The 20951-nt window shown below is 38.3% G+C and overlaps 1 protein-coding gene and 1 long non-coding RNA gene across 4 annotated transcripts in view; one reads left to right on the forward strand and one right to left on the reverse strand.

The window, feature by feature from the left end:
• The window catches only part of LOC134819580 (uncharacterized), a 776807-nt gene that overhangs the window by 535804 nt on the left and 220052 nt on the right, over positions 1 to 20951 (reverse strand). The gene's annotated exons all lie outside the window — the stretch shown is intronic.
• On the forward strand, positions 3696 to 8924 carry LOC134819986 (uncharacterized). Of its 2 annotated transcripts, none has more exons than XR_010160835.1 (3): positions 3696 to 3721; positions 4894 to 4981; positions 8821 to 8924. It is a non-coding gene; the product is annotated as an uncharacterized LOC134819986 (long non-coding RNA). The 2 variants fall into 2 exon arrangements; XR_010160834.1 differs by lacking the exon at positions 3696 to 3721 and adding an exon at positions 4423 to 4690.

A 20951-nucleotide genomic window follows, 5' to 3' on the forward strand; every position in this document is an offset into this window, starting at 1 on the left:
CACCTATTAACAATTTTTTACGGGGTTTTTTTCATTTTAAGGGGGTTTTCCATATGTTTAAAATTTTATTTTTTTACATCTGTGTTATTTTGTAAAAAAAATTTTAAGTATAAATAACAAAACATTTTTATAATTCAAACCAAATAGGGTTAGAAACTTTTCCAAGGGGCTACAATTCCAGGTTTTTTGTTGTTTACAACGCTGTCTGACTTTTTTAAAAGTAAAGACGCCATTGCGCCGCATGTTTTGGCATTAAAAAAAGACCCCCCCCGAATGACCCTCCCGCCCCCTGGTATGGGTTTTTATTTAATTTTAAAAATGACCCTCCTCGGCCATGCCGAGGGAGGGCCATTTCTTGTTTGGCCCTGCCCGGCCATGGCCGAGGAGGGCCATTTTTGTCATATTGTTTTGGCCCTGCTCGGCCATGGCCGAGGAGGGCCATTTCTTGTTTGACCCCGCTCGGCCATGGCCGAGGAGGGCCATTTTTTTCATATTGTTTGGCCCTGCTCGGCCATGGCCGAGGAGGGCCATTTCTTGTTTGGCCCCGCTCGGCCATGGCCGAGGAGGGCCACTTTTTTCATATTGTTTGGCCCTGCTCGGCCATGGCCGAGGAGGGCCATTTCTTCGTCATATTGTTTGGCCCTGCTCGGCCATGGCCGAGCAGGGCCATTTTTAAAAAATGACCCTCCTCGGCCGAATGACCCTCCTCGGCCACGTGAGTATGGTTTTTATTTTATTTTTAAAAATGACCCTCCTCGGCCACCATACACCTCTTCAACCTGCTGAACATGTACTTACTTATATTATTTTTAAAGTAAACAAACAATTATCAACATCACCTCCCCGCCAGTATCCACATCTATTAATATTAATATTATATTAATATTTGATATTATAGTACTTCATGCAGTTCGAACTGAAGTTGGTTGACCAACTGTTTAAATCAGTTTCAGTTCTCACACTAATTTTCCCTACACAGTACACCCCGTCTTACTTGGGGACCTCAGACTATTATGTTCATAAACATAAACCGAATACAGAATAGAGATTCGGCGGAATGACAGGCTGAAAGCTGAGCGCGGCCCAGTAAACGCCGTCAGCATTTCTATATTTGTAGGTTTATAACCTACCAGCAAGACCAAAGACGCGCGCCGAGTTGCAAGTTCAATTAAGTTGGACTCGTCGACGGTCTATAAATATTTGAAACAAATATTTTACGACTACGAGTATCACGCGTTAATTCATTAATTTTATTTGGGGACGCCAGTACAGTGTAGTGGCCAGGCTTCACCTAACCATGTGCTTTCGCGCCACTGCGGGCGCGTGAGGCGGGCGCGCGCTACTGCAAGCGCAAGGGCTCTGCACTCTGGATAGAGCAATGGCCAGGCTATAATGCAAATGTTTATAAACAATAGATATTCGTGGAGGAATAACAGGCTGCGAGCGCCGCCCATGAATTCGAGTGTTTAGCTGGACTCTGGTTATGGTTAAGGTTGTGGTAAGGGTTATGGATTACTTTGGGGTTATGGATTACTTCGGGGTTATGGCTAGGGTTAGGGTTGGGATTAGGGTTTATGTAAAACCGTTTCGTACGGCTGCAAAACCATAAAAACTAAAGTCACGTGAAATTTTTGGGCGAGCGAATTAGTGAGAGACAACAAGTAAGTGAAATCTGACTGTTATTACATATTAACCACTGTACCAATTATTAAACAGATATTAGCTGCAAATACCGGGCAATGATCACTTTTCCCATGTTAATAATATTTAGTACTTTATTTTCTCCAAGAAATTATTTCATATTTGTCATAGTACGTTGTATGACCCGCCGCGCACGAGTGCGCGGCTCCCCATGTATCGTAGAAACTCAAAGTGAAACGACCGTGGGGGTAACGACGTGATACAAGAAATTATTTATTCAGACATCCTTTTGACAATTTCAAATAGCTGACTGTTGATTTGGTTGACCATTCTTGGCCCAACAAGCGCTACTTAGCTTCGTAGCACTTGCCATCGGGCAAAATTTCGAGAAGAAAGCGGCGCGCGCACATGACACAGAACGGTCAAAATATTGCTCTATCCAAATCCCTTGCTTTTGCGGTAGCGCGCGCCCGCCTTGACTTGTGAAACAAGCGCGCCCGCAGCGGCGCGAAAGCACATAGTTAGGTGCAAGTCGAAATCTAATCGCGCCCCATCATTTTACATTTTATACTATGAACGCGAACGATAAGCTTCAGAACAAATCTTAAGTCATTAAAATGCTTGTGCATTGTGTTGTGGATTGAGAAGAAAGCTTTGCATTTGATAACCAGAAAATAATCAAAATAGAAAGCTAAAGAGACATTTGCATTTTAAAATTTAAAAAACAAAAGCTCTTTTGCCGTTGCCTTAATCAAAATTTTACACTTTTGACTAAAACGTTTACCATTATATTTATATAACCATGCCATAAGTAAAGCTGTTTCTGTAAGTAACCAGTATAGTAACGTAAGTATGAAATACGTTCCATGATCATCACGATCGAAATATGAAATATACTGGAACTTCGAAGCTAAATAATATCCTATTAGCTTAATTGTTTGTAGCGCGATGCACTACTGGGTCGCGCGCGCATCAAATAATGCTTCTCGCAATAACAGTAGTGTGCAAACCAACATTCGAACCACCAGCAGCTGGTGGTCAATTTCCTACGAACGAGACTTAATTTTGGTTCAGACTGGAGTCGAGCGCTACGTTATAGCTGTATATATAGCTCGTTTCACGACGAAATCTTCATTTATTGAGTTTGTCTGTCGATTATGTTGGAGTTTGTATTTCTAATTTTGTACTCGAATACTGTTAATTTATTTTTATTAAATAGTTGATTTTCGTAACAGCACACTAGTACGTGATTCCTTTTGTTATTCTTACATAATTAGGAAGATTTTAAACTTCAATACTATAAATAATCAAATATTTACGAACACCGATCATCGGTATGTACCCATTATGCATTATTGGTATCGAAGTCTTATGTTGAGCTGGATATCGAAAAATTTCAAAATGTAAGGCTGTAATTTTGTACTTGTTTAGGTGTAGAACTAGGATTAACAACTTGATTGCTAGGAGCTAGGAAGAGATTTTAGTAATGATGACCCTTTAAACTTAAACTATATCTCTAGTGCACTTCGATCGGTTTTCTTTTCAATTTTGATAAAACCTAGTCGTGATCTTTGTTTCAGAACTTCACTAATTTATTAAGTTTTGTAGTTTATATAGACGGAACATGAGCAGATACCATTTGATTAATTATAATATATCCGATTTGAAATATTATTCTGTCGGAGTTTGAGTTCAACATGGACACATTTATTAACATCCCGCATGAATTTGTGTCGTCTTTACAATTTTTTGCGCTGAATTTGTATGCTTATTAATACTGCCGCATGATATCAGTAGCTGCTATAAAACTAGAGTGTATAGCATGTGTATTATACGATGTTTCCCACGTAAAAATCGCAGGTTGTTTTGGTGCGGCTGGGCACTCTACTGGTGATTGACACCAGAGACTGAGAAAAACTTTGACATAATTTTCAAGTTTGATATGACCTAATAACTACCACATTTACAGGAAGTATGGTAATACATTCTTGTCAGCTGTCTGGGCAAATCTTCTCTCGCAGAATTGGATTAAAATTTAATGTATTTTACTTCTCACTTCCAACGATGTCGCAATTATTAGGTAAAATTTGAAGTTATTTTGAGATTCAATTAATAAATTTTAGATTGCAGCTTGATATCACTTAGTATGTACATTGTACTCGGTTGCAAGGGTAGAACTTATGAGAATACTATCATAGTATTATTGCACTATACTATTATGGGTTCATCAAAGTTCGTATCATGATTTGTCACAATTAAACCATCGAGTCACTTGAGGAAACCCGTTAAAGCTCGCAATTGGCGACGAGATAAAGTTTGTGGTACCTCTAGATGTTAAGTTAACTCTTAGGCTCCAATCTTCCTTACTATACCTACCACTCCTTCTTCCTTGATAAGAAGTAGATCCATCTGGAACAGTGAGCTGCTTCTTCCCTTCTATCCCGTACTAGCCTACTCAGCTCTCTCCAAACCGTGAACAACTACTCCCGGTGCTAGAACTTTAACCGCATAATTATAACAGCACAATTCTTTCGCTTGAATCTCAGTCTGCTGTAAGACTGCTGTACCGGTAGAGTTTTTACTTGTATGATTCAGCAATCTGCTCTTTAGATGGTACCGTTACCTCCCGCCATAAGACTGTGCCGTCTTGGTGACCTTGAGAATATCATAAGGTCCAATATATAAAAGCACTATCCAATATCGAGACCCACTCAGGATCCCAAACCACGACTCCTTTCGGTCGTCTGTACTTGCTTTTTTCCTCCCAGCATGGACTAAGTCAATGATACTGTCTTACATCGCTGGCCTTGTTCTTATAAGTGTTCACTCGGCGCTCACAAGATAACATGTTCAGAGATCTGTTGCAGAACCTTGTCGTGCCGTCATTTATATACTCCTTGACTAAGAGCTACTTTACACCTACAGCAAAAATGTGCTAAATGATACCCATCCTCTCCTCACATTACTGTACTTGCACTTACCATCCTCATCTTCGCCATAGAGGTGGTTAAGAGGGTGACGTACACAGCATCTAGCACGAATCCAATAAGTGAGTCTACAGTGCGTGTCGAAATACATTGCATGTACCCTTATATATTAATTGAGACAGAATTTTAATAAATCAACAAATTCTTAAAATTTAAAAAGGTAGAATTTAATTCTATGGCATTTATTGAAACCTGCTTTTTTAAAGTTGAGAATTGGTTTCAATTTCTAGAATATCACGATAATGTTGACTCAAAACTGTTTCAGGCAGCTATCAAGTCTCAAGATATGACATAATTTGATAGAATGTTAGTACCAACGCTATCAGTGCATTGAAGTCGAGTTCTCGATACAGGTATTATAATTAGGTTCTATCGACCTTTTTTGTAGTCTTAACTCATTTTTATTTGTTATTATACGACCAATTAAAACCTAGCAAACCAGACTTCTTTATGTGCTAAATGTTACTTTAACCTTAATAATAGCAGCATTGTGGCAGATATCCAGTTACATTTTTTCCAGCCGTATATTATAAATATACAGGGTGGGCCAAAAGTCAGTGTGCAAACGTTGGCATTAATAGCTCAGTCACTGAGTGCCCAATTGAAATAATTGGTTCTGGTATGACTTACTACCACCACTGGTTCGAGAAATTTGTCAAATCGAAACATATTTGTGTTCATTGTTTTCAAAAGAAGGTTCATTTTCGCATTTATTTGATAGTTTGGATAATCGGATCGAGCCAAATTTTATTGAATTGTGTTTAGCCATTTAAATTACGTTTGCTCTAAAAAATGAGAGTATATATATATTACTCATGCAACTAAGATAAATTGAGTATAAATACTCAATTTATCTTAGTTTAAGTTGCAAGTTATATAACTCATTTTCTAAAGGTCTCGTAAACTTTAATCAATTACAGAGAGTGTGGCCTCTTTTTCACTGAAAAGACGCCATCAGATTTCATTGCATTCTGGGACCAATTTTGGTGTGATTTAAAGTATCCTACAAATTGGTGTTTACTGTTTCGACTTTTGTAAAATCACTGTAACAATATAATCTGTATTCTTATAGTTTCAACCATAATAGTGAAATAGAGGGGCTGGCCAATAGCCACACCCTCTGTAATTTATTTAAGTCTACGAAACTTTCAGAAATTTGTGTGTAATTCGGAGATAAATTAAACAAGTTGTTATCGGCCACCATGTGTAAACGGAATGTTCTAGCAGACTGTATAATACTATAACATACATTTTCTTACACACACATAATCTAATCTCTGGAATGTTGCTATGATATCAATGGCAATGTTTTGATACTGTGTATTATCATGATTATGCCTTACAGGCCGATCTTCCGATGGAGTTTCGGTTGCCATGGCAACACATCAATATTATAAAGAATTTGTAAACGCAGTCACAACTCTGTCGTGTACACTGTACGGTGCGAGCGGTTATTTTATGATAGGTAACATCTACTTTTTCAGCATTTGCGGGATGACCAGTTCACACGTATATTTTCGCAGACACAACTTCGCATAAAATTATATCCAATTATTCTATAACCAATTATCTACACGGACTTCTGTCTAAATATGAATGAAATCGAGAAAACCAAATATTATATGTTTCATCCTGAAGTTCTGAGTTCTCAGGCAGTAAAATCATGATCCTGATAGATATCGAAGTCTCCTTAAATGATTGTCTCTGCTGCTTAATATATCTGGATTGTCGTTGGGAGGCGATGCAGATTTGTTTACTTTTAAGGGGGAGGTTCTGCTCAGCAGGAGAAAGAGGTGATGCACATTTTGTATTTGTCTGACATGTAGGACTTGAGCCACGTTTCCGTAAGTGCAATAAACGGTAACGAGTGGTTTTTGGATTTCTCCTGAATAAGAGCTGAGATTTTTGGCACTTCCCATATACTCGCACTTGATGCACAGGATTCATGGACTGGACATTTAAGACGAGGCATGAGGAATAACGGGCACGTGCAGTGTATCCTCTGAGGCGGTAGGAACTGCTGGTAGTGGTATAGTGGGTAGTATATATATATATTACTCATGCAACTAAGATAAATTGAGTATAAATACTCAATTTATCTTAGTTTAAGTTGCAAGTTATATAACTCATTTTCTAAAGGTCTCGTAAACTTTAATCAATTACAGAGAGTGTGGCCTCTTTTTCACTGAAAAGACGCCATCAGATTTCATTGCATTCTGGGACCAATTTTGGTGTGATTTAAAGTATCCTACAAATTGGTGTTTACTGTTTCGACTTTTGTAAAATCACTGTAACAATATAATCTGTATTCTTATAGTTTCAACCATAATAGTGAAATAGAGGGGCTGGCCAATAGCCACACCCTCTGTAATTGATTTAAGTCTACGAAACTTTCAGAAATTTGTGTGTAATTCGGAGATAAATTAAACAAGTTGTTATCGGCCACCATGTGTAAACGGAATGTTCTAGCAGACTGTATAATACTATAACATACATTTTCTTACACACACATAATCTAATCTCTGGAATGTTGCTATGATATCAATGGCAATGTTTTGATACTGTGTATTATCATGATTATGCCTTACAGGCCGATCTTCCGATGGAGTTTCGGTTGCCATGGCAACACATCAATATGATAAAGAATTTGTAAACGCAGTCACAACTCTGTCGTGTACACTGTACGGTGCGAGCGGTTATTTTATGATAGGTAACATCTACTTTTTCAGCATTTGCGGGATGACCAGTTCACACGTATATTTTCGCAGACACAACTTCGCATAAAATTATATCCAATTATTCTATAACCAATTATCTACACGGACTTCTGTCTAAATATGAATGAAATCGAGAAAACCAAATATTATATGTTTCATCCTGAAGTGCTGAGTTCTCAGGCAGTATAATCATGATCCTGATAGATATCGAAGTCTCCTTAAATGATTGTCTCTGCTGCTTAATATATCTGGATTGTCGTTGGGAGGCGATGCAGATTTGTTTACTTTTAAGGGGGAGGTTCTGCTCAGCAGGAGAAAGAGGTGATGCACATTTTGTATTTGTCTGACATGTAGGACTTGAGCCACGTTTCCGTAAGTGCAATAAACGGTAACGAGTGGTTTTTGGATTTCTCCTGAATAAGAGCTGAGATTTTTGGCACTTCCCATATACTCGCACTTGATGCACTAGGATTCATGGACTGGACATTTAAGACGAGGCATGAGGAATAACGGGCACGTGCAGTGTATCCTCTGAGGCGGTAGGAACTGCTGGTAGTGGTATAGTGGGAGCGTTGTTCCTGGCTGAAGAGGTGGATGTGGTCTGGGGTAGTGGTAGGGCATTTGAGTTTGAGGGAGGCTGGACCGGTGGTCGACTATTTCTGATAGGAGTCCGATCCTGGTTTGCATCGTTTCCAACAGTCTCCGTAACTATAACAATCCTGTGATCTGGTATTGGTTACTTAAACTTATTTAATTGAACATGGTGTTTGACGTTGGAGCTTATCACTTTACAGTTTACATCACCTTACCTGAATAATTGAATAGGATGAATACTGAATAGCATTTATTAATGCTTTCTTTACCCGGAGAACTCTGTTTTACTTGTCCCTCGGTAACACAAGACCGTGAGCCGTGACACTTAGTCACAATAATTAAGTCATAAGTCAGAAAGAAGTCCATAATTCGTACACCCATGATTATGTTAAATATAGATTGACTCCAGTCTCCATTGTTCAATGACTTCGTCAAAATGTTTTAGGAAAATGTTCACAGATTTGTTAATTTTGGACTCAAATTAACGTTGAGAAAAACTGAATTTATTTTGGAAAAATCCCGGCTAAAACCAAAATCCCGGCCGGTACTGGTACAAAATCGCCAAATACCAGCCGGTATTCCGGCTGCGCCGGTTATATCCCGGTCGAGTTCTGTCTGAGACCTAATTTTCTCTATTTCTCGTGCAATTTTAGATCAGACACAGTCATCTAAATTATTTAATAAGAAGGTTTAAATTATAAGCAATTAAAAACAGTTGGGACTATCATTGTTTGTGAGTACATATTATACGAATATAAGGTGGTTAATATAATTATAACACATTTAATATAAAACATTTAAGACACATTTTTTTATTCCTGCATTGTACTCATTAATTTAACTAGTAATATTATATAAAAACCACATTTCTATTTGTACAGGGAGCTGCTGGTAAACTACCGTCGCTATACATCGACTATGACTACAATCCTACCTTTAAAAACAAACTACATACATATCTCACATTTGCGAGGACTACTTCATCACATGCAAAAAATCGACATTGGTAAATAAAGGTAGGTTCTTTTCACTGACTTCGTTAAATGAGTTACATATTTTCACACAAATTACGTGCGTGATCATTAAAGGGTTGCTTGTGTGCAGTTACTTCTGGGCCAACGCCACCCTGTTGGGAGTTTTCACATAATATAAGTAAATTTGCCGATAATACAATTTTACTCATTCGGGACATGTTACCTATATTATCATTATACTAGGCTATTATATTGACTAGGTATTGAGGTTTAATGATGATATGGAATTTGAATTCTATATAAATTTACACTATGTGGTTGGGGCATTTTGCATAGTAAATATGGTTACTACTCATATATATCATATTATTTGATTGGTATTCGATTTCTGATTATTTCTCTAGGAATATGATTATTATATCTCAATTTGGCTTTAGGTAGGGTGCCCCGCTAAAAGAACTGGATTCTTCCAGGAAGCATCCCGTGCACAGAGCTTGGTCTACATATATATTAAATTATTAACCATTCATTCTGTATGTGCACGAAAATTTATTTCAATCAATCAAAAAACTAGTATTTCTTCAGGTCTGTCTTCTATAACCACGATGAAAAGAAAAGCTGGGCGAAAACATTTGAGACTGCAGATTGCAGAACTGGAACACTCTATTTGAAGACAGTGGCTGCTGAGTGCTGAGCTGCATCAAATCTATCAGCATCATGTAACTTCGATCAGGAACAGACTCCAACTTTCATATGACATCTTTGATAGGATAGATGTGTCTGTGTCTAATAGGAATAGTTATGTAAGTTATATGAAAGATAATCCATTGGTAGCTAAGAGGAAGAAGGTTAATATCAAAGGTATTTAGTTAAATTTTTTAAAAAGTTTGTAATTATATGGTTTCAAACGTAAAGTGTTCATTTTCTATGAATTTCTTTTTGAGATGCCCAGAGAGGCATTATTTATAATGTTATGTTATGTTGTGTTATGTCCATTTCATTTCCGACAACTAGCACCTGTTTTCCCTAGACTTACCAAGTATTAAGTAACTCCATTAGTATTAGGTTAAATTAAAGGCCCTACATCGAACAAGTCTAACAATTAAAACTTAAATGCAAGAGTGCACAATTTATCACTAAATATCTTCCTCTTCTAATTCTAATCAACACACGGTTTCGTCTTTGTTTCACCCAATCGTGCTGATAATCAGTAATCATGCACTCTGCACTCTAACTTCGAGATGTTTCAAAAGGGCTCCCGACGAGTTGAATTAGATCAATATTTTCTTTTGATACATAGATACTGATTGGAAGGTTCATCATACTATTCTTGTCACATGGTAACGATTAACGATTAGCTGATCAGCTTCCAGCATCGACAGGCCGAAATCCATAAATATAATCAGTTGTAATTTAATATTTATCATCGTCCGGATCATCATAATATTTTAATTTAAAGTTACAATTGAACGGTGTTAAGAAAGATAATTTAAGAGAAATGTTTTGAAAGTGCCTGATTTCGAGTATAAGATCTGTACTGATACATTAAATTTCAGATTGTTATTATAGTTTATTTGTATTTTTTATATTATCTTATCCGCACAAGTTCGGAAGCCATCTGAACGCTATTGCCAGATACAGGCATATATTTATTTTGGGGTATCATGCTCTCAGAAATTTCAACTCAGTCCGATATTATAGTTATACTAACCTGCATTGCATAGGGTTAATTGTCTCGCAGTCTAGTGCATAAACCTTTTATTTTGTATAAACCCTTTATTTTGATTGGGAAAACTTTAGTTTAATGTGGTTACCGTCTCTAAAGTTGGCATGATAGTTAATAAACTCTTATCTATTATGTCACTGAAGATGACGCCTTGCAACATGTTTGACGATAGCCTGTAGATTGATAGTTTGATCTAAGTATTTACAACAATTCATCTAGTTTGATTGATTCAAAGGGAAACAAATTCCTCTCTTATCTATTATGACTATATTTAAATTCAATCCTGTAAAGTGATACTCCTTTTTTAGTAATTTAAACATGTGTTTTCTCCTTCTGATTTTTAAACTATTACCGGTCACGCTGAATAATAATGACATCAGTGAATTTAAAGCTATCGTTAACATCACTCAGAAAATGCGCGTCTTTAGCGCGTGTCTTGTTGTTATGCATCAATCCTTCGGTAGTAGTAGAGGCTCTTACGGGCAAAAAGACGTGTTTTCTGCTACGAGTTTAGAGACCTAACCGCTAATTGGACACAATAGTATGATGTCTAAGGATCGATAATATGTTAAGAAGTATAAATTTGGCCTTATTAGTCACGTGCTATACCAATGCGCGTTTTAAACTTTGACAGTCTATTACTCTAAGGCAAATAGAGTAATTATATTCATATTTTGTCAGCAATAAGATCACATTATTTTCTATTTAGTGTGAAAATATGAGCTAGAACGGACATAATCTCGCTGAGTTATAGCTGTTTGAAATTTATGATGAACGCGCGGGTGCCAATTGATAACAACTAAATGCTTTTGCGCGTAGTGCGCGTCGAAAATTTGGCAAAAACGCTTGCGGAGTGAAAATATTCAAACTTCGATAAAGTATATGAAGTGGGTACTTCTCGGAAAGGAAAAATTTAGGCAAACACGATGTGACTATTTTTGGGTTGATTTAATACAACTGCAAAAAATTATTCAAACTTCAAGCAAAAAAGTCAAAATTTTTACCACTTTTTTGGATTTTTACCTCAGAACAAATAGAGGGATTTGTTTTATTTTTATACAATCTTGTGCGGCTGTCTTTTAGCTATTTTTATGCAAGTTTTGCCGACATGCCAACAAAATTAACTTGCTCAAAATATCAAAAAACATGGTTTTTTGGCCTATTTTTGGCCCAAAAATCGGTTTTTTGCGATTTTACCCCAGAACAATCAGTCCAATCATCTTGAAACCACTTTCAATCGATTCTACGGTCAAAAATACGTCTAGTAAGGTGTATCTGGGGTCCCTAACGTATCGAGCAGACAATGCCCGTAAGAGCCTCTACTATAGATCGGCGAGATGCACCACTGTGCCTCACCGAGCTGCGAAGGATTGACATCGTGAATCAACTTAATTGTTAATGGGCGGCGCTCAGCATGTCATTCCGCCGAATTTTTATTAGCTTGACGGATGTTACTCGTCTAAATCTTTCGAAATAGCGCGCACCGCTTTCGTCTCAAAAAGAAAACAACATTAGCGCGACGCCACGCGCAATTCACTAATGTGTAATGGGCAACGCCGCGCATATCATCCAATAATATAATGCTTATCGCAACCACTTTGATATATTGGCGAGATGCACCACTGGGACAGTGGTCACGCTGAGCTGCAAACAATTTACTCGGCCGCTCTGAGCTTAACGGGTGATACTCGTAAAAGATTTACTCCAAATGTTAGGACCGTCGACGAGTCTAACTCGGCGATCGTTCTGGTAGGTTGTAAACCTACAACGCTCAGCCTGCCATTTTGCCTAATCTCTATCCATTTATATTTATGGACATGATATATATAATAGCCTAAATAGTCCCTAAAAAAAGCAAATTCAAATCAAATCAAAATATAATGACACAAGCATCATCACACATCATCAAAAATATATCTACTAAAGTTTAAAAATTATCTTAAATCTATCGGCCTAAACAACCAAGTTAAAAATGAATCTAATTTACATACTTTCCACTACTATATAAGTTGATAAAGCGTTTTTTAGCAACATGAGGATTACACATAAGATATTCATTGTGCTTCTCTTTGTTAGTAGCATAATTTAATTCCTCAATCTTTCCTTATACTTCGTCCGAAACATACCAAAAATGACTGTTATTTACAGATCCGTTTAAAATAGTCTCTTTTTTGAAAGCCTCTAATCTCATTTTAAAACTTAACACAGTCCCACAATTCTTGACATCTGAGGGGAGTTTGTTCCAATATGGTCTCACCCTCTCCGGAAGAAAAGAACTGTGGACTTTCTTCATTTTACTGCTACTTTTACTGCATCTACTGTTTGATTTATTTCAATCAATGATACCACATTAAGACCAGATCTGCTCATACTGAACAAACCAGCTCCGTAGTTGGCCAAACCACTTATCATTTTAAAGATTCAATGAGGTCCCCACGTATTCGCCGCTCTGCCAGCGTTGTTAAATTGAGGATTTCCAGTCGACGACTGTATGGAAGAGTACCCACCTCGTCAATCAGACGGGTAAACCGCCTCTGGACGCTCTCCAGCTCCAAGATGATCCCCCAACTTCCATGAGCCGCAACTGGACTCCACAATTGAACACAATACTCTAAATGGGGTCTTATCAAAGCTTTGTAAATGGATATCATCACAGATTTTTCCCTGATAATCAGATTTCTAACAATACAACATATCATTCTGTTGGCTTTAGATATTGAAGCCTTAATCTGTTCATTCCAAAGCAGAGAGTTATGGGTTACAACTCCCAAGTCTTTTTCCTGTACAGATTCTGCCAATGTAACTCCATTAAGAGAATAACTTGATCTTGGGTTATCTGTTATCGTTAACATCTAAATGCATTACTGAACACTTAGTAGGATTAAACTTTAAAAGCCATTTACTCTCCCACATCTCTAGTTCATTCAGATCATTAACTATAGTTTCATGCTCGGAGGCATTAGCTATAAGCTTAAGATCATCAGCAAATATTTTAACTTTACTTTTAATGTAGGGCCTGTCGTGATATCATGGATCGCTTAGGTTCCACCAGGATCTGGTAGTCCTCATAATTCTGCGGCCTCTATGTATCGTCATCTCGTACAACTCTTTAAGAATCTTAGGGATTTGAAAAAAAAATGTGAAAATTTGCAGCCTTCCAGGCATTGATTGGGTTAACGAGGTGTCGTACGTCACCTCAAGATCGGGTGACAGGGGGCTGACCAGGCCAGAACCCAATTCGAAATCTGATTAAATTGAAATATGTACAAAAACTCAGCAATATAAATAACCATAACATTGTTAAAACTCGCAAAAACAAAAGACCGATCTAGTACATTTACATACGCGCCATGAACACGGATAGTTTCAACTGGTTCACAAAAGACTTGGAGGTAGTCCTGGTGGAAAAAATGGTGAAATATTCCAATTTCTAGATCAGATTCACAATTTTTCACCATGATTACCCCACAAAAGAATTTCGCTCCTATTCTGATGAAACAGGCTCAACTTGTTCCGTAAGGAAAAGTAAATAACAAATTAAAACGGCACATCAAAATTAAAACGGGCTCTAGAACCAAAAAAGGATAAATATCAGAACTAATAGCCTAAGCTTACTAGAAATAAAACATCATCCATACCATAAATTTGAAGGACTAAAGCAACGGCTAAATACTAATCATCTATCAGAAAAATATTCACCCTTATCTGTGTAATCACCAAACAGATCACACAAACAAAACTTCTGTTTTAAAAAACTACCCCAAAATGTTCAATCCTACGCGATTGTTGATCAAGAATCAAAACATTCTTAGCATAATTGCAGTTTTTATTATAAGTGCAGGACGTATTATTGGAATTTGAAGTGAAACTGCTGACCACCCCCACCGAAGGGAAAACCGTTGAAGTGTTGTTGGTGAAAGTTTCTGCCTTGTTCAGTTTCAGGATCCAGTGGGTCCTCGCCGTTGTCGAATTGTTGTCGCTTTTCGTCATCAGTTAATACTTCTTTAGCAGCTGCAATGTCAATAAACTTCTTCTCTGCTTCAGCCTTATCAGCCTCTTCAGTGTATTTATCAGGATGGAACTCTTTTGCTTTCTTCCTGTAAGCTTTGTTAATCTGCGATTTATCAGCGTTCCTTGGAATTGATTGGGTCTGAGGTCACGTGATTATGAGCCTGAGGTCACGTGACTATGACGTCACCAGACCTTGTTCTCCGTTTCCCGCTCATTGGACCAGGTGAGCTTGCATGCTTGTGAATGTGGGTGTAAGTACAGCTGTACTGTAGTTTATACCTAATTAACCCCTATAGAAACCGAAAATTTATTTTCTGGCAGAAAGCTAGAAATTTACCAAAATATCGAAATTGTTATAAATTTATTTTGATGACCATTCCTGACCTAAAATTGCACGAGAAATCGATTAAACTTGGTTTCAGGACTCAACAATGCTTTTTTATGCCTTACAATCCATGTTTTATCGATACAATCAACATTATGATCCCGTTGATTAATTAGTAACAGGTACCTAACAAATACGCAGAAACAACCATCACACCTAGATTGCATTCCTAACGGGTCGATTTCGAGTGACCAATAATCGTCGTGATGATACGTCATGTGTTCCTGATCACTGTTGAAACAGTTATCTCACTTTGTAACTGCATATGTATCGAGGATAGCTTTACAAATAAGAGTATCAGTAAATAAAATTGCCACAAGTGTTTCTTTCACTCACTTCCGATAAGACACATTGGAAATTCTTACTTCCATAAGATTATATAATTACTCACGTTCAAATTGCATGACCAATGACTAAAGATGTTAAATTAACTTCGATATTAGGTAAACAATTATCCATAAAAACATTTTCTGTGTCTTCCTAACTAGAATTGTAATCGTTTTGTAGACGGAAACATTCGGGAATTGAAAATGTTAACATGATCTTACACCAGAACAGAACCTTTACATTGAAGAGTTTTACTTTTTTCTCTTCCAAGTAGTTCATTATACCACTTGCTATTGAACGTTCAAAAATTACGAATTAGCCATATTATATCAATCAAATGAATCCGGCTGCAAAGAGCAAAGTTGCCATTTCTATTTTGTTTGTACTCAAATCTGTTACTTAATCAAACAGATTTGTCTTACCCTGAACTGTTAGATCTTGCACCGACAACAGGGCACTCCTCCTTCGCTTATTTGTTGCCAAGTTTGATGCTTACTCCTCCTCCTCAGTCCTCCTCCTCCTCAGTCTTCCTCTTCCTCCTCCTCCTCATCCTCCTCCTTCTCCATCTCCTCCTTCTCCTTTTCCTCCTTCTCATCCTCCTCCTCCTCCTCAGTCCTCCTCCTCCTCAGTCCTCCTCCCCAGTCATTCTCCTCTGCCTCCTCCTCCTCCTCCTCCTCAGTCATCCTCTTTAGTCATCCTCCTCAGTCCTTGTATGTACGATACCTTCTCAGTCCTCCTCATCTTCTTCCTCAGTCCTCCTCCTTTTTAAATGTTATTAAAAGTCTGTAGACTATTCTTTGTACCTAATTGAGGATTGAAAGTTTGGGAAAAGACCATGGTCATTAACCGTGCTACCCATTTCTGCAGATAGCCTGTTACAAATCAAAAGTTGGGGGGGGGGGGGGGGGGTGTAACCCAAGAAAAGGTAATACTGGGATTGGGTTTTTTTTGGGTTTTTTTTTGGGTTTTTTAAACAAAATTTAAACAAAATTCTAGCCATTTCATTAATTGTATTGAATGTGAATTATTTCCCACTGAGTCTTACCTACGTGTTGTTCTCATGTCTTAACTTAATAGATAGTTTACATATAACATAGTATATAAGTGTGTTTATATTGATAGTATGTTATCACGATAGCAAACAGGATGTCTCGTTCATCGAGATATAATCCATATGAATGCACAAAGTGGAAATGTGGCAAATGTGTTCTCCTGTCATGGAAGGAGGCTATGACGAAGGTCAAGGGCAAGTCAAAGCACATGACTTAAATTACTTGACTTAAGGCGGCTTCAGAGTCCGAGTCTCGATGATGTGTCTCCAAAGCTTTCTGTCCGCCATAAGCTCCTTAATCTCCCCAGTGTTCTTGAGTCCAGTGTCACTCATTAGGTTATCGACGAAGGTGAGCGGTGGTCTACCCCTCCCTAGGTTCCCAAAGAAGAAGTTGGTGTGCTGCCAGGTCATCATGTCGCTGGATGTGCCCAGCCAACCTCATTCTTCTGGCCTGTATCTTCGAAATAACTCTTGGGAGTGATCCAAAGACCTCCTTGTTGGTGCGATGTCCTCTCCAGTCCACGTTTAGGGCCATCCGAAGCATTCTACTGTAACATCTGTCTATTCTTTTCTTCAAAGATTCTGTTATTGTCCACGATTTCGTTCCATACAGGAAGATTGATTCAACCGTAGCTTGAACAGACGGATCTTTAAATCTCGGCGCAAATTGGACCTCCATGATATAGCCTACATTTTGTGGTAGGCAGCCCATGCCTTGGCCTTGCGTAACCTAAAGTCGTGCTCCGTTGTACTAAAATCCTCAACTTCTTCTAAGGCATGTCCGTCCTTAGAAATTATTGTGTGTGGCTCCTCTCCTACTAAATTAACTGTAAGATGCTTGGTTTTAGACAAAAGAGATTTCCTGCCTCCTCATCAGATGAGGCTTCTGTAGGACTGTAGCATGTGATGACAGTGAGCCTGGGCTTTCCATTAAGGGGGCCGGGGGGGGTCTTCACCAAAATTCTCTCGAAATTGACTTTATAGTTGTTTCTGATAGAGGGGAGTGATGTCTATCAGCTGTTTTTGATATTATGGAAAAATATTGTTCCTAGCCGAAATTATTGCCGGTCAAAGGTCAGCGCTTATGTGTAATTGTATTGCGCGAGCGATTTTCAATCGCGCGCCCTGAAAATCGAGTCTAAAAATCTATCTTCTCCTACATTTTTTGAGCAATCACCCTGAAACTTTCAGGATATGTTCTAAGGACCATTTAGAAGAAATTATTGGGCTAGAATTTTGAGATGGGCCTTAGAAATGTTTTTATTCAATTTTTAAAATCATGGACCTGAAAAAATCGTCAAAAAAACGAGGTCCAAGATTTTCAAAATCGAATAAAAAATGTTCTAAGGCCTATCTCAAAATTCTGGCCTGACAATCTCTTTTAAATGGTCCTTAGAACATATCCTGAAAGTTTCAGGGTGATTGCTCAAAAATGTAGGAGAAGATAGATTTAGACGGAGCAGAGAGTGACGAAGCGGAAACAGATGATGAAGAAGAGGAAGTGGAGGATACTGACTCATCAGAGGAATGGGCGAAAATAGTAACTGTGTATGGTGATGCTCTGCATCATGATACGGCTGTTGAGGTTTGCCTCAATGGAGGGTGAGATCGAATGCCATCCCAGTCAAGATTTGAGCAACTCCAGGGCCATAAACAAGCGAAGATATCACTTAATATCACATGTGATCATGCAGCTGATGGTAACTGCAAGATTCTTTCAGTTGGAAATAGAGCATGGTTTCTCGTTAAGCGGATGATCAGGAAAAAGGAAACAGAGATCGTGAAAGTGAGAAGAAAGGCTTTATTCCTCTTGTACCGGTTGCGGTCAGGGTTGGGGTCATCAGTGAGTTGCGTCCCTACTAACTCAATTTGCCATGGCCATCGAAGTGAGCATTACATATGGCTGATATCATATCTGGATGGCCAACTTCTTCTGAGCACATCAGTGAATAAAATACTGCTTTTGGGTGATATTTAAGCGATTATATCTATTGTGATGTTGTAGTGATGAACCACAACAGTGATGTTGTACTGATAATTGTTTTGCTAGGTGCTTACATGATTTTATTTCCTTCCAATGAAAAATTTGTAAAAAAACCAAAAAAACCCAACTCCTACCCTGAAAAAGGTAATACTGGGATTGGGTTTTTTTGGGTTACACCCCCCCCCCCCCCCCCCCCCCAAAGTTACAAGTTTTGTCCTTTTTTGTCCGTTCGGTACCCTATTATCTGAAAACGGACAAAATCGAACGGACAAAAACGGACAAAAACAACATGAGCCCCCCCCCCCCTCCTCCCTTGTACATTATAACAATGTGGGTGTGTACAGTGTAGTGTATTTTGTACTTTACAGACAGTCGATTGTCTACATTAAACTACCTTACACCCCGACATACTTCACATCATTATTCCTATTTAATATTGATAACCGCTGCATACCAAGTATTTCATGTTCATTTCATGTATTCGTAACATTATCACGAATTTTGACATAAATATAATATTGTAACTACATTGAACAGTTATCTTTGCCTAACTGTTTCAACAGGGGTCGAATTCACAAAAATAACGTAAACCATTGATTTAAAGCTACCGCCGCTCCTGTCTCTTGATTGCTGATGATGATCAGGAACACATGACGTATCATCACGACGATTATTGGTCACTCGAAATCGACCCATTAGGAATGCAATGTAGGTGTGATGGTTGTTTCTGCGTATTTGTTAGGTACCTGTTACTAATTAATCAACGGGATCATAATGTTGATTGTATCGATAAAACATGGATTTTAAGGCATAAAGAAGCATCGTTGAGTCCTGAAACCAAGTTTAATCGATTTCTCGTGCAATTTTAGGTCAGGAATGGTCATCAAAATAAATTTATAACAATGTCGATATTTTGGTAAATTTCTAGCTTTCTGCCAGAAAATAAATTTTCGGTTTCTATAGGGGTTAATTAGGTATAAACTACAGTACAGCTGTACTTACACCCACATTCACAAGCATGCAAGCTCACCTGGTCCAATGAGCGGGAAACGGAGAACAAGGTCTGGTGACGTCATAGTCACGTGACCTCAGGCTCATAATCACGTGACCTCAGACCCAATCAATTGGGTTCTGGCCTGGTCAGCCCCCTGTCACCCGATCTTGAGGTGACGTACGACACCTCGTTAACCCAATCAATGTCTGGAAGGCTGCAAATTTTCACATGCCAAATCCCTAAGATTCTTAAAGAGTTGTACGAGATGACGATACATAGAGGCCGCAGAATTATGAGGACTACCAGATCCTGGTGGAACCTAAGCGATCCATGATATCACGACAGGCCCTACTTTCCCAGTGACATAAATTTAAAAAGGGACTAGGAATCCAGTCTGGAAAGAAAAAACGGCTACCATATATTTTTAGGTAGTGCGCCATCGACAGTGAGCCGCGCTTGCCGACTGTAGGATGGTTTTTTAGCGCTAATTTCGGCCAGCACAATTTTCTTCAAACAAATAAATATTAAGTATCCTTCCCCACCTCTGATTGCAACAAAAATTGGTAAGCTTACTCATAGACTTACAAGGAAAGTGTCCGAAAAGTTTAAAGCATATCCAACCATCAGACATTATGTTACAGCTAAAAGCAGCGTATTTTGCCCCATTTTGATCACTACATCAAGTCCGATATCCACCAAATTTTTCGGACAGTTGTGAAAGCCATATTGGAAGGTCGTCGCCAATTTTCAGAATGATATCATTCAAGGAACTGAAGATATATTCAAATAATACGACAAAAATCAACGAATTTGGTCAAATTTGGTCAAATTACGCGACTTTTACAGCTAATTTTGCTCCAAAAGCCGCGCACCATCAAATATGGCACCCAGGCGAAACTCACTGATCTTTCCAAAAAGGTATGACAAATTTGGTATTGTGAAAATTCTCACAGTCTCTAGAAAACAATGGTACAAAAATTTTTTAAATCCGGGCAAGTTTATTTTTATGGTGCACCCCTTAATATTTTTAAAACGACTACCATAAATTTTTCGGCCGCTCCGCGGCCGGATAACGATTTCATTTTACTTTGCTAGTTATATTACAGAGGTTTAGTTATTCATTAGTATAGTTATTAATTCATTAGTATAGTTATTCATAATTGCCAAAAGATTGTGAAAGAATTCCTTTCCGGGGCTCGAACTCGCGATCTGCTAGTGTAGTACTGACGGATTATCCAACTAAGCTACGATTCCATGTACGCTATTGTAATATTTACATATAGATATTCGCACGTTCCTGCAACTACCATACTACCATACTACCAAACAGTCCATACTACCATACTGGTAGTAGGAAAATCTTGGATCCTGACAGGGATATCTTGGATTATTTGGTAACGCGCAAGTTAAGCGCAAGAACTAGGAATCTGCTTCACATAGCCATGTGCCTACGCGTACTGCGTGACGCGCTTGTTTCACAAGTAGGATAGGCACATACAGATCAGCACACATAAGATGGTACGTGTGCGCGCGCGCAGTGCTGACAATAGCGTCGTATTT

This window comes from Bolinopsis microptera, chromosome 8 (assembly GCF_026151205.1).
Source record: "Bolinopsis microptera isolate Bmic1 chromosome 8, MBARI_Bmic_1.0, whole genome shotgun sequence".
Taxonomy (NCBI): Eukaryota; Metazoa; Ctenophora; class Tentaculata; order Lobata; family Bolinopsidae; genus Bolinopsis; species Bolinopsis microptera.